Below are 12,945 nucleotides of genomic sequence, written 5' to 3' on the forward strand. Positions count from 1 at the left end.
TGTCTCAGTGTATTCACCATGTGAGGGTGAAGATGAGGTTGAAGTTGACAAGTTTTATGAAGCATTGAGTGACATCGTGGTCAGGGTCAACAGCAAGCATAGAATAGTGCTAAAGGGCGATTTCAATGCGAGAGTTGGCAATAGAACTGAGGGATACAAAAGGGTGACCGGTAAATGTGGGGAAGATATGGAAGCTAATGGGAATGGGAAGCGTTTGCTGGACTTCTGTGCAGGTATGGGTTTAGCAGTTACGAATACATACTTCAAGCATAAGACTATTCACCACTACAGATGGGAGGCTAGGGGTACCAGATCCATAATAGACTATATCTTAACCAACTTCGAATTCAGGAAATCTGTTAGGAATGTACGAGTTTTCTGGGGATTTTTCTATGATACAGACCACTATCTGATCTGTAGTGAACTAAGTGTCTCTAGGCCTATGGCAAAGAAAGTGAAATCTGTCTGCAAACAAATAAGGGTAGAAAATCTCCAGGACAAGGAAATTAGACAGAAGTACATGGACATGATTAGTGAGAAGGTTTGAACAGTTGACAGTAAGAAGGTTCAGGATATGGAAAGAAAATGGGTGGCATACAGGGATGCTGTAGTAGAAACAGCAAGGGAATGCCTAGGAACAACTGTGTGTAAAGATGGGAAAAGGTGAACATCTTGGTGGAATGATGAAGTGAGAGCAGCTTGTAAATGTAAAAAGAAGGCTTATCAGAAATGGCTCCAAACAAGGGCTGAGGCAGACAGGCATTTGTTCATAGATGAAAGAAACAGAGCGAAACAAATAGTTGCTGAATCCAAAAAGAAGTCATGGGAAGATTTTTGTAATAACCTGGAAAGGCTAGGTGAAGCAGCAGGGAAACCTTTCTGGGCAGTAATAAAGAATCTTAGGAAGGGAGGGAAAAAGGAAATGAACAGTGTTTTGAGTAATTTAGGTGAACTCGTAATAGATCCCAAGGAATCACTGGAGAGGTGGAGGGAATATTTTGAAAATCTTCTCAATGTAAAAGGAAATCATCCTGGTGGTGTTGCGAACAGCCAAGCTCATGGGGAGGAGGAAAATGATGGTGGTGAAATTATGCTTGAGGAAGTGGAAAGGATGGTAAATAAACTCCATTGTCATAAGGCAGCAGGAATAGATGAAATTAGACCTGAAATGGTGAAGTAAAGTTGGAAGGCAGAGATGAAATGGCTTCATAGAGTAGTAAGATTAGCATGGAGTGTTGGTAAGGTACCTTCAGATTGGACAAAAGCAGTAATTGCACCTATCTATAAGAAAGGGAACAGGAAGGATTGCAACAACTATCGAGGTATCTCATTGATTAGTATACCAGGCAAAGTATTCACTGGCATCTTGGAAGGGAGGGTGCAATCAGTAATTGAGAGGAAGTTGGATGAAAACCAGTGTGGTTTCAGACAACAGGGGGCTGTCAGGATCACATTTTCAGTATGCACCAGCTAATTGAAAAATGCTACAAGAAGAATAGGCGGTTGTGTTTATGTTTCGTAGATCTAGAGAAAGCATATGACAGGGTACTGAGGGAAAAGATGTTCACCATACTGGGGGACTATGGAATTAAAGGTTGAATATTAAAATCAGTCAAAGGCATTTATATTGACAATTGGGCTTCAGTGAGGATTGATGGTAGAATAAGTTCTAGGTTCAGGCTATACTGGGGTTAGACAAGGCTGTAATCTTTCACCTTTGCTGTTCGTAGTTTTCATGGAACATCTGCTGAAAGGTATAAAATGGCAGGGAGGGATTCAGTTAGGTGAAAATGTAGTAAGCAGTTTGGCCTATGCTGACGACTTGGTCTTAATGGCAGATTGTGCCGAAAGCCTGCAGTCTAATATCTTGGAACTTGAAAATAGGTGCAATGAGTATGGCATGAAAATTAGCCTTTCGAAGACTAAATTGATGGCAGTAGGTAAGAAATTCAACAGAATTGAATGTCAGATTGGTGATACAAAGCTAGAACAGGTCGATAATTTCAGGTATTTAGGTTGTGTGTTCTCCCAGGATGGTAATATAGTAAGTGAGACTGAATCAAGTTGTAGTAAAGCTAATGCAGTGAGCTCGCAGTTGCAATCAACAGTATTCTGTAAGAAGGAAGTCAGCTCCCAGATGAAACTATTTTTATATCAGTCTATTTTCAGACCAAGTTTGCTTTACGGGAGCAAACGTTGGGTGGGCTCAGGATATCTTATTCGTAAGTTAGAAGTAACAGACGTGAAAATAGCGAGAATGATTGCTGGTACAAACAGGTGGGAACAAAGGCAGGAGAGTATTTGGAATGAGGAGATAAAGGCTAATTTAGGAATGAACTCGATGGATAAAGCTGTACGCATAAAACGGCTTAGATGGCGGGGTCATATGAGATGAATGGAGGAGGTAGGTTACCTAGGAGAATAATGGACTCTGTTATGGAGGGTAGGAGAAGTAGAGGTAGACCAAGACGACGATGGTTAGACTCAGTTTCTAACAATTTAAAGATGAGAGGTGTAGAACTAAATGAGGCCACAGCGCTAGTTGCAAGTAGTTGATTGTGGCAATGTTTAGTAAATTCACAGAGGCTTGCACACTGAACGCTGAAAGGCAACACAGTCTATAATGATAATGTATGTATGTATGTATGTATGTATGTATGTATGTATGTATGTATGTATGTATGTATGTATGTATGTATGTATGTATGTATGTATGTATGTATGTATGTACCACTAAACTGGCACATACAGGAAAACTTGCCAGAAAACCCAGATCCTTAAATCAAGACCTATGTACAAGGATCTATGTTCCAGGGAAGTTCTCAACTCATGAGTCAAATGTTAACCAATTGCAACAGTCAAGTTTTAGGGAGGAAGGGGGTCTGAGATTGCTCTTGGTAAACTGTCAGAGTGTAGTAAATGAACAATTAAAATTCGGTACATTGATGGAATCTTATGAGACTGATGTGGTGATAGGAGTAGAATCATGCTTGAGAGAAGGGGTGGGTAATACAGAAGTATTTCCAGAAGGGTATACAGTCTATCGTAGAGACCGAGGAGATAAAAAGGGAGGGGGGGGGGTGTTTATTCTGGTGAAGGAAACTTATTGTTCACATGATTGCTTTACTGATGAAAGGGATGAAATATTAGGGATAAAATTAGTTTGTGATAATATGAAGGAGGTACGAATTATAGGAACATATAGGCTTGGAAGACAGGAAAGAGACATGGAAATATTTGAGAAAATAATATACACTGACTGACAGAGCAAATGCAACACCAAGAAGGAGTGGTTCGAAAGGGATGAAAGTTGGGGAAAAAACAGAGACGGCACGGACGAATAATTGATGTTTATTTCAAACCGATATGCAGGTTACACAATGCGCACGGCATCGACTCAGTAGGATGTAGGACCACCGCGAGCGGCGATGCACGCAGAAACATGTCGAGGTACAGAGTCAATAAGAGTGCGGATGGTGTCCTGAGGGATGGTTCTCCATTCTCTGTCAACCATTTGCCACAGTTGGTCATCCGTACGAGGCTGGGGCAGAGTTTGCAAACGGCGTCCAATGAGATCCCATACGTGTTCGATTGGTGAGAGATCCGGAGAGTACGCTGGCCACGGAAGCATCTGTACACCTCGTAGAGCCAGTGAAAAATGGAAGGGTACATATAGGTACTTTTAGGCAGAAACAGGTTCCAAGAAGGACATTCCAGGAATCATTAATGAACAAGGGGAGTGTGTATGCGAGGATCTACAGAATTCAGAAGTATTCAGTCAGCAGTATGTAAAGGTTGTTGGCTACAAGGATAATGTCCAGATAGAGGACGTGACTAATATTAATGAAGTACTGAAATTTACCTATAATAATAAAGACATTTACAATAAGATACAAAGGTTGAAAACCAGAAAAGCAGCTGGAATTGATAAGATTTCTTGGGATATACTATAGACAGTGGGTTGGGATATAGTACCATACCTGAAGTAATTATTTGATTACTGTTTACATGAAGGATCTATACCGAATGAATGGAGAGTTGCTATAGTAGCCCCTGTTAGAAAGGAAAAGGTGATATACATAAAACCGAAAATTACAGGCCAGTCAGTTTGACATGAGTTACATGTAATCTTTGGGGAAGCATTCTTTCTGACTATGTTAGACATGTTTGCAAAATTAATAACTGGTTCAACTGAAGCCAGTCCAGGTTTAGGAAAGGCTATTCCATTGAAGCTCAACTTGTAGGACTCCAGCAATAAACAACCTGTGACAATAAAGTTCGGTGAATAGTCCTGTACTATCAACATAGATGAACAATGCATGACAGTGACCCTACTGTCCTTCAAAATAGTCCCCTCCCATAACTATGCACTGCTGAGATCAGCAATACATGTCCTGGAGACTTTGCAAGAAGGCTTCCTTTGGGATGGTGTTCAAAAGCCTCGTCACGTTTCGTTGGATGTCAGGAATATCGTCAAATCTCTTTCCTTTCAAAGCAAGTTTGATGCGTGACTTTTTGGCTCTGACCTTTTTCCGATGAGGGAATTCCGGAGAATGCCATTCCATGCTTTGCCATTTCATTTCAGGGTCATACCTGAGACACCAGGTTTCATCCTCTGTGACAATACAGTTCAAGAAATTTGGTGTTCCATCCGCCGTTTCAAGAAAATCCTGTGAAGTCTCTAAACGTGCCTGCTTCTAATCATCAGTTAAGTGATGTGGCACAAGACGAGAACAAGTTTTCCTCTTCCCTAACTTCTGGGTAATGATTTGTCACACAGATTCATGGTTAATCTGCAGTTCATCCGCTATCATGCGCTTAGTTAATCGCCGACCATTCGTAATTAATGTCCTCACCTTCTCAATGTTTTTGTCACTGATGGCGGTCGCTGGTCTTCCGCTATGGGGGTTGTCAGAAACACTTTCCCGGTCTCCTTGAAAACGGGCGAACTACTCGTACACACACACTTCAAGGACAGTGCTTGACCTTCATAAACACATACCAGCAATTCATCAATTCATGCATTTCTTTGGTGTCTTGCCAAGCTTAAGACAAAACTGTACATTGATCTTTTGGTCGTTCATGTTCCTGTTCGCAGTTCAGAACCAATGCACTAAACATGTACTATGTCAAACAGGTCTTACATGACACATACACGATGCTCAACTAAACAATGTTGGGAGCAGGTGGTCAAAACCTGCTGCTACGCAGGTGCAGCATTGTGTATCACCAGCGTTACTGGATCGACCATTCTGACTTCATTCACCGAACTTTATTGTCGCAGGTTGTATATCAGATATCTTGGATTCAGAAGGTCAAATGGACTGTATCACGATTGATCTGTCTAAGGCATTTGATAGGGTAGATCATGGGAGACTACTGTCAAGAGTGAGTGCAACTGGACAAGACAAAAAAGTGACTGAATGGGTGTATATATTTCTAGAAAACAGAACTCAGAGAATTAGAGTAGGTGAAGAAGCTTTATCTCAACCTGTAATCATTAAGAGTAGAATTCCTCAAGGCAGTATTATTGGACCTTTATGTTTTCTTATATGTAAATGATATGAGTAAAGAATTGAAATCAGAGATTATGCTTTTTTCAGATTATGTTATTCTGTATAGATTAATAACTAAGTTAGAATATTGTGATCAACTGCAAAAAGACCTCGACAATGTTGTGAGATGGACAGCAGGCAATGGTATTATGAAAAATGGGGTTAAAAGTCAGGTTGTGTTTCACAAATAGGAAAAGTCCTGTAAGTTTTAATTACTGCACTGATGGGGTGAAAGTTTTTATGGGGATCACTGTAAGGAAAGATCTTCATTGGATTAATCACATAAATGAGATTGTAAATAAAGGGTACAGATCTCTGCACATGGTTATGAGGGTATTTAGGGGTTGTAGTAAGGATGTAAGGGGGAGGTTATATAAGTCTCTGGTAAGTACCCAACTAGAGTATGGTTCCAGTGTATGGGATTCTCATCAGAATTACTTGATTCGAGAACTGGAAAAATTCCAAAGAAAAATAGTTTTTTTTTTGCTAGGGGCTTTACGTCGCACCGACACAGATAGGTCTTATGGCGACGATGGGATGGGAAAGGCCTAGGAGTTGGAAGGAAGCGGCCGTGGCCTTAATTAAGGTACAGCCCCAGCATTTGCCTGGTGTGAAAATGGGAAAACACGGAAAACCATTTTCAGGGCTGCCGATAGTGGGATTTGAACCTACTATCTCCCGGATGCAAGCTCACAGCCGCGCGCCTCTACGCGCACGGCCAACTCGCCCAGTAAGAAAAATAGCTTGATTTGTCCTGGGTGATTTCTGACAAAATAGTAACGTTATGAAAATGTTGCATAGTTTGGGCTGTGAATACTTGGAAGAAAGGAGACAAGCTGCTCGACTACGTGATAAAGAAATTGATTCCCATGATATGTTCCGAGCGGTCAGTGGAGAGATGGTGTGGAATGATGGTATACTAATAAGTTTGAGTGATGTCTTTAAAAGTATGAATGATCACAATATGGAGATGAAGTTTGAATTCAAGAGGACAAATTGGGGAAAAAATTTCTTTATAGGAAGAGGAGTTAGAGATGAGAATAATTTACCAAGGGATATGTTCAATAAATTTCCTAATTCTTTGGAATTATTTAAGAAAATATCAGGCAAACAACAGATAGGGAGTCTGCCACCTGAGTGATTGCCCTAAATGCAGATCAGTGGTGCTTGATTGGATTTGATTCTGAGTCAGAGAAATGCTTTGATTTTATTCCTTCATGTCTCTTCCTCTGTTTTGGTGTATTCTCTATTCTGTCTCTGAAATGAATTAGTACAGCTACAGCCATCTTTAGAGAAGTACTTTTGGAGCCTGATACATTCTGAAGCCTACTTATTTTCCTCGCAGTGCCTTCTCCTTGAATGTCTCTCAGTAGCTTTTAGAAATTTATTGTACTCTGTTCATGATTTTCTATAGTCAGTCTCTGCTTACCTGACATTTTGGCTGCACTGAACTGTCTTCAAATTTCTTCCTTCTTTTGGCAGGTTATTATTCCACCATTAAATGTTCCTGTTGGACTGCCTGACCACAGAAGGATAAGTTTAATTTATGATGAAATGGTCACAATCTGCAATTGACTTGCAGCAATTTCAGTTCCTTTTAAGTCATCTATTTCACTCAGGTTACTGGTTAGTTCTTTCTTAACCTCTTAACCGGGGACTTTCCACTGAGAAATGAAGATTCTTAGCGGGAAATATATTTTGACTGAAAATGGGTTAATTTGTCACGCCCATTATCGTGATGTGGGTGACGAGTTAACTTGTCACACCCATTACTGACGAAGGAACTCATCCCACACATTATATGTTTCCGCAAATGATGAAGGAACTCGTACCATACATTATGCGTGCATTCCTGCACGGAAGACGAGTTACCTATCCTGCCCATTTTGATATAAATGTGTCTTATGGCTGGTGGTCATCTGAAAATTTTTGTTATGGAAGTTAGCGTCACAAAAGGAGTGACGGAAGTGTAACTCTTGCAGGCTGTGATGTTGTACAGTGTTACCTAGCAGCTGGCTATGTCTTATAGCTAGTGGTCATCTGAAATTAGAAGCGGTTGACGGATGGCCATGACCGAGAGATATATTTATGACCATTTGATTTTCGCAAAGCAAACAGTGGTTTCTTTTGATTTGCATTTGTTGATTCAAACCAAAATTCAGTATTTGATTCAACTTCTTGCAACTGCTTCAATATTTATTTTACTATCCAACACAAACGTAAAAGGAGCACGAGGATTACCTTGGCTGTGCCAGTGCGAAGTGGCTAGATCACTTGTAGTAGGCAAGCTAATATCTACTCCCTCTTCTTTATTTTCAGAAGAAAGTTCACTGTCATTTTCATCACTTGTCCTATCATTGCTATCCAAAGAGTTGTCATCTAATTTTATCATCTGAATCAATGAGATGAAGAGTAATTTATCATCAAAACGAGTGCGCTTAGCGATTATGTACAGAAGAAAATAAAATGAAATATTGGCACACATTATAGCACAGCAAGTCTGGAACCTATGGACATCTATAAAGCAATCATAGAACTACACTCAACAACAATAAGAGATGAGACAACACATTCTGCCCAGCAGATAACACTTTCCGAAGGCTCCAGACGAGTTAACTCGTCATTACCCGGTTGTTACTCAACTATTGGTAGACGAATTAACTCATCACGTCCAGTTAAGAGGTTAAAGGCTTGCCAGTCTGTCCTGTGTATGTTCCTGTAAGATTCTACACATCAATTTATACCCTCAATATAAAAACAAAACAAAACAAAACATATCTGTGGTCTGTACAGGTTACCTCTTCAGATACATGCAGGACAACTCCATATACTCGGAACCATTTTCACATCTGGAAGTAGATACTGCTATTAAAAGCCTCAAACCTGGTAAAGCTGCTGGCTTTGATGGGATATTTCCTGAGTTTCTGATACATAGTGGTCCAAACACAAGGCTCTGGTTGGCCAAATTCTACTCTAATATCTTATCGTCTGGGCATCTGCCAAATGAATTCCGGGTAAGCAAGATCATTGCAATTCTGAAACCCGGTAAACCGGAAGACCAAGTCGATAGCTACCGACCAATAGCATTGCTGAGTGTTTGCTATAAACTCCTTGAGAGACTTGTGTACAACAGAATTAGTTCGGCCATTAATGAAGTGATCCCAGTAGAGCAAGCTGGATTCAGGCAGAACCGAAGCTGTGTTGACCAGGTGCTAGCACTAACAACTCACATTGAGGCTGGTTTTCAAAGGGGCTCTAAAACATCTGCAGTCTTTGTAGATCTGAAGGCTGCATATGATACTGTGTGGAGGCAAGGGTTGATGTTGAAGCTGCAATGAGTTATCCCTTGCAAAACTGTAACCACACTGATCAACAATATGCTAACCGAAAGGCTCTTCCGTGTTGTCATGTATGATGACATTAGTCGTCTTAGGAAACTAAAAAATGGCCTTCCCCAGGGATCAGTATTGGCACCTCTTCTATTCAATCTCTACATATCAGATATTCCTGAGACAAAATCAGTAAAATTCTCTTATGCAGACGACCTAGCCATTGCCATTCAACATCCAGATCTCAGCCATGCCGAGGCCATCCTGACGTCTGACCTGGATACACTTAGCTCTTACTTCCGAAACTGGAGACTACAACCCAGTATGAATAAGACAGAATCTGCTTGCTTCCATCTCCACAACAAGTTGGCTAATACAAAACTCCAAGTACGCTTCAATGGCTCAGTGCTAAAGCACAATCCTAACCCAAAGTACCTCGGGGTAACGCTTGACCGAACCCTATCTTATAGAAAGCATCTTGAAAACCTCGGATCTAAGTTGAGATCACGTAATAATATTCTGTTTAAATTGTGTGGAACTTCATGGGGTGCTTCAGCGGACACATTACGACGTACTGCGCTTGGCCTCATGTATTCTGCAGCTGAATACTGCTCTTCAGTATGGCTTAACAGTTGCCACGTGAAGAAAGTCGATGTACAACTTAACACCACCATGCGTATCATCTCTGGTACTCTGAAGCCAACTGCAACGCACTGGCTGCCAGTCCTGTCCCACATTGCTCCACCAAGCCTGCGACGTTCAAGAGCCCTTGTTCAAGAATATAATAAGATCATGTCCAATCCAACTTTACCTATCCATAGAGATGTTGCAGATCTCTGGAGACAAAGGCTGAAATCCCGTAAGCCACCGATGAAAACAGCTAAGAATCTAATGGATGCTGGTTTCAATTTAAAAGAGGAATGGAAAGAGCAATGGATTCGTACAGCTCCGGAGTGGCCAAGCCTCTTTAATCCAAACCACGCCCCAGCTGGTTTCAGCTTGCCAAGAAGAACGTGGGCATCACTAAACAGGTTCCGCACAAATTGTGGAAGATCTGCATTCTCCCTTCACCAGTGGGGCTTCAGGGACTCTCCAGCGTGTGATTGTGGTGCTTTAGTTCAGACCATGCATCATATAATGGGCATCATATAATGGTACTTAGCACACCCACCAAGACGCATGGCTAGTGCATACCATGGAGGCCACTGCATAGGCTACTTGAAGTCACCAGCAGTTCCAATGCACTATGAGAGACTTTGTCTCATTTCCAAAATATGAAATTTTCACTATGGGAATCAACATCTATATCATCTGATGGCCAGGCAGGCATCAATTTTTGGAAATAAGACAAAGTCTCTCATAGTTCATTGGCATTGTGGGTGGGTGTGCTAAGTACCAACTGATGAGCCCAACTTAGCACACGGGGGCAAAATGCAGGCAACCAAGAATGAGTTAGCTGGAAAGTTTATAATGTCCAATAACGGATCATTATATTGGTATTATAAATTTACTCATTCAGGACAAATATTTTATGTTCCCTATGGGAATCAACATCTATATCATCATTCATTAATCAGGTCTAGTATCTCTTGAGTTATCCATCGTTTCTTACGGTTGAATGCCTTTAATGAGGATACATTTATCTCAGGAACTGAAGATATTACAGAACTGAAAATTTGTATATGGGATCTCCTTTAAAAATAAAGAAACACATATTTTTTTTGTTTTTGGAAAATCCAATTAATGGGGGTTAAACAGGAGAGAGAAATTGGGGTGAACTTTTTGAAAGACTATATCTACAGAATATCTGAGAAACGTAAAACGTTACAGACGTAAAAAGTGGGTATTTGGAATCTCATGTAAATGTAAAGAAACATAGGTGATTTGTTTTTGGAAACTCTACTTAAGGGGAACTAAAAAGGGAACTTAAAATGAGAATTTCAACAGTCTATCTCAAAAAACTTAACATGTTACAGAACTGAAAAATGGTCATTTTTTTATCTCTATTAAAAATAAAGAAACATGTATTTTTAGTTTTCGGCAATACAACTTGGTGGAAGGGTGTGTGTGTGTGTGTAAAAGTGACTGAAAATGGTGTTGAATTCTTTTAATTAGGCTACTGATATCTCAAAAATGAAAATGTTACAGACATGAAATTTGATATCTGGAATCTGTTTTAAAAGTAAAGAAACACGTATTCTCAGAATATCCAATGAAGGGAAGGGGGGGGGGGGGGGGTGAAAGAATTGAAAAATTAATTGACTTAATTGTATGAGAATACATACGTCTAATAAAAACTAAAGTTGTTACAGACGTGAAAATTGGTATTTGGATCTCCTTTAAAAACAAAGAAAAAGACGTTTTGGGGGGAAAACGATCTTGGGGGTGCGAGTGTGAAAGGAAGTGAAAGAAAGTGAATTATTTTTATGGGGATACTTATATCTCAAAACTGAAGGTAATAGACATGAACATTGGTTTGTGGAATCTCCTTTAAACATAAAGGAACACGCCTTCTTTTAATTTTTCTTTGGGGACGGGGGGTAAATAAACTTAACAGTGGTGGGGTGTAAAAGGAGGTGAGACCAATTGATTTTACTGTGCATAATGTACTTATAAGGAGCCTCCGTTGCTCAGGCGGCAGGGCACCAGCCTCTCACAGCTGGGTTCCGTGGTTCAAATCCCGGTCACTCCATGTGATATTCGTGCTGGACAAAACAGAGGTGGGACAGGTTTTTCTCCGGATACTTCGATTTTCCCTGTCATCATTCATTCCAGCAACACTGTCCAATATTTCATTTCATTTGTCATTCATCGATCATTGCCCCAGAGGAGTGCTTCGGCAGCCGGCACAATTCCTAATGTCGCCGCTAGATGTAGCTTGATTCATTCCATTCCTGACCCTGTTGAATGACTGGAAACAGGCTGTAGATTTTCGATGTACTTATTCTGATCATAAACCGATCATTTTTATTCTTTCCTGGGATCGTTTTTAACAGCCATATTTTCCTTTGGAGAAAGAAATAAACGATAGGAATGAGATTGACCGTCAAATTGTTCACTTCTACAATAAGGTCAATACTGCACGGAAGTATGTCATTCGTATCGACAGAAATCCTACACACTTGCCTACGTGCGACAATGGTGCTGGTCACATTGTCAACAATGACAATGGCAGCAAATGTAATTTACTGTCAAGTAGCGGTCTTGCATCTTGCTGTGGGGTCCAGAACATATATAATAATAATAATAATAATAATAATGTTCTGGATCGTCATCAAATGTGCGGACCGTGCTAGAAATGGGTCCTGGACAGGTAATGACTAAGAATGCAGTCCGGCTGCGGGTTCAGTACCGCCAAGGCACCCAAGACGACACCACGCCGGATCTTCTGAAGGATTTGATCCATATTAAAAATGCTTATAGGAAAAGATGGCAAATATTTAGTGACCCAACTGACCGGGTGGAATACCTGGACCTAGCCCGGGAAGTACGAAATCGATTGCTGGAAAGAAAGATTGAAAAATGGGAGGAAACTTGCTGTAATCTATTAGAAAACAATTCAGATCGCGAATTTTGGCGGATTCTCGCAGTAAACGAGTCAGATTGCGAATTTCAGCAGATTATATATCTAAAACAATAAGCATTCAATTATAAATTTCAGTACAATACCGTAGCGAAGCACGGGTATCTTGCTAGTCTATATATATAAAAGAACTTGTCCTGACTGACTGACTGATTCATCATCGCCGAGCCAAAACTACTGGACATAAAGAAATGAAAATTTGAGGATACATTCATATTAAGTTGTAGGTGCTTGATAAGAGAGGATTTTTGGATATTCCGTCGCTAAGGGGGTGAAAAGGGGGTGAAATTTTAAAATGAGTGTATCTATATCTCAAAACTTTAAAAGTTTACAGAAGAAAAAATTGGTATTTAGAATCTTCTTTAAAAATAAGGAAACACGTATTTTTTTTGTTTTCAGAAAATCTCAATAGGAGGGGTGAAAAATGGTGAAAAAGGGTGAAAAATGGGTTGAATGCCTTTAATCAGGGTACTGGTTC

Source organism: Anabrus simplex, chromosome 1 (assembly GCF_040414725.1).
Source record: "Anabrus simplex isolate iqAnaSimp1 chromosome 1, ASM4041472v1, whole genome shotgun sequence".
Taxonomy (NCBI): domain Eukaryota; kingdom Metazoa; phylum Arthropoda; class Insecta; order Orthoptera; family Tettigoniidae; genus Anabrus; species Anabrus simplex.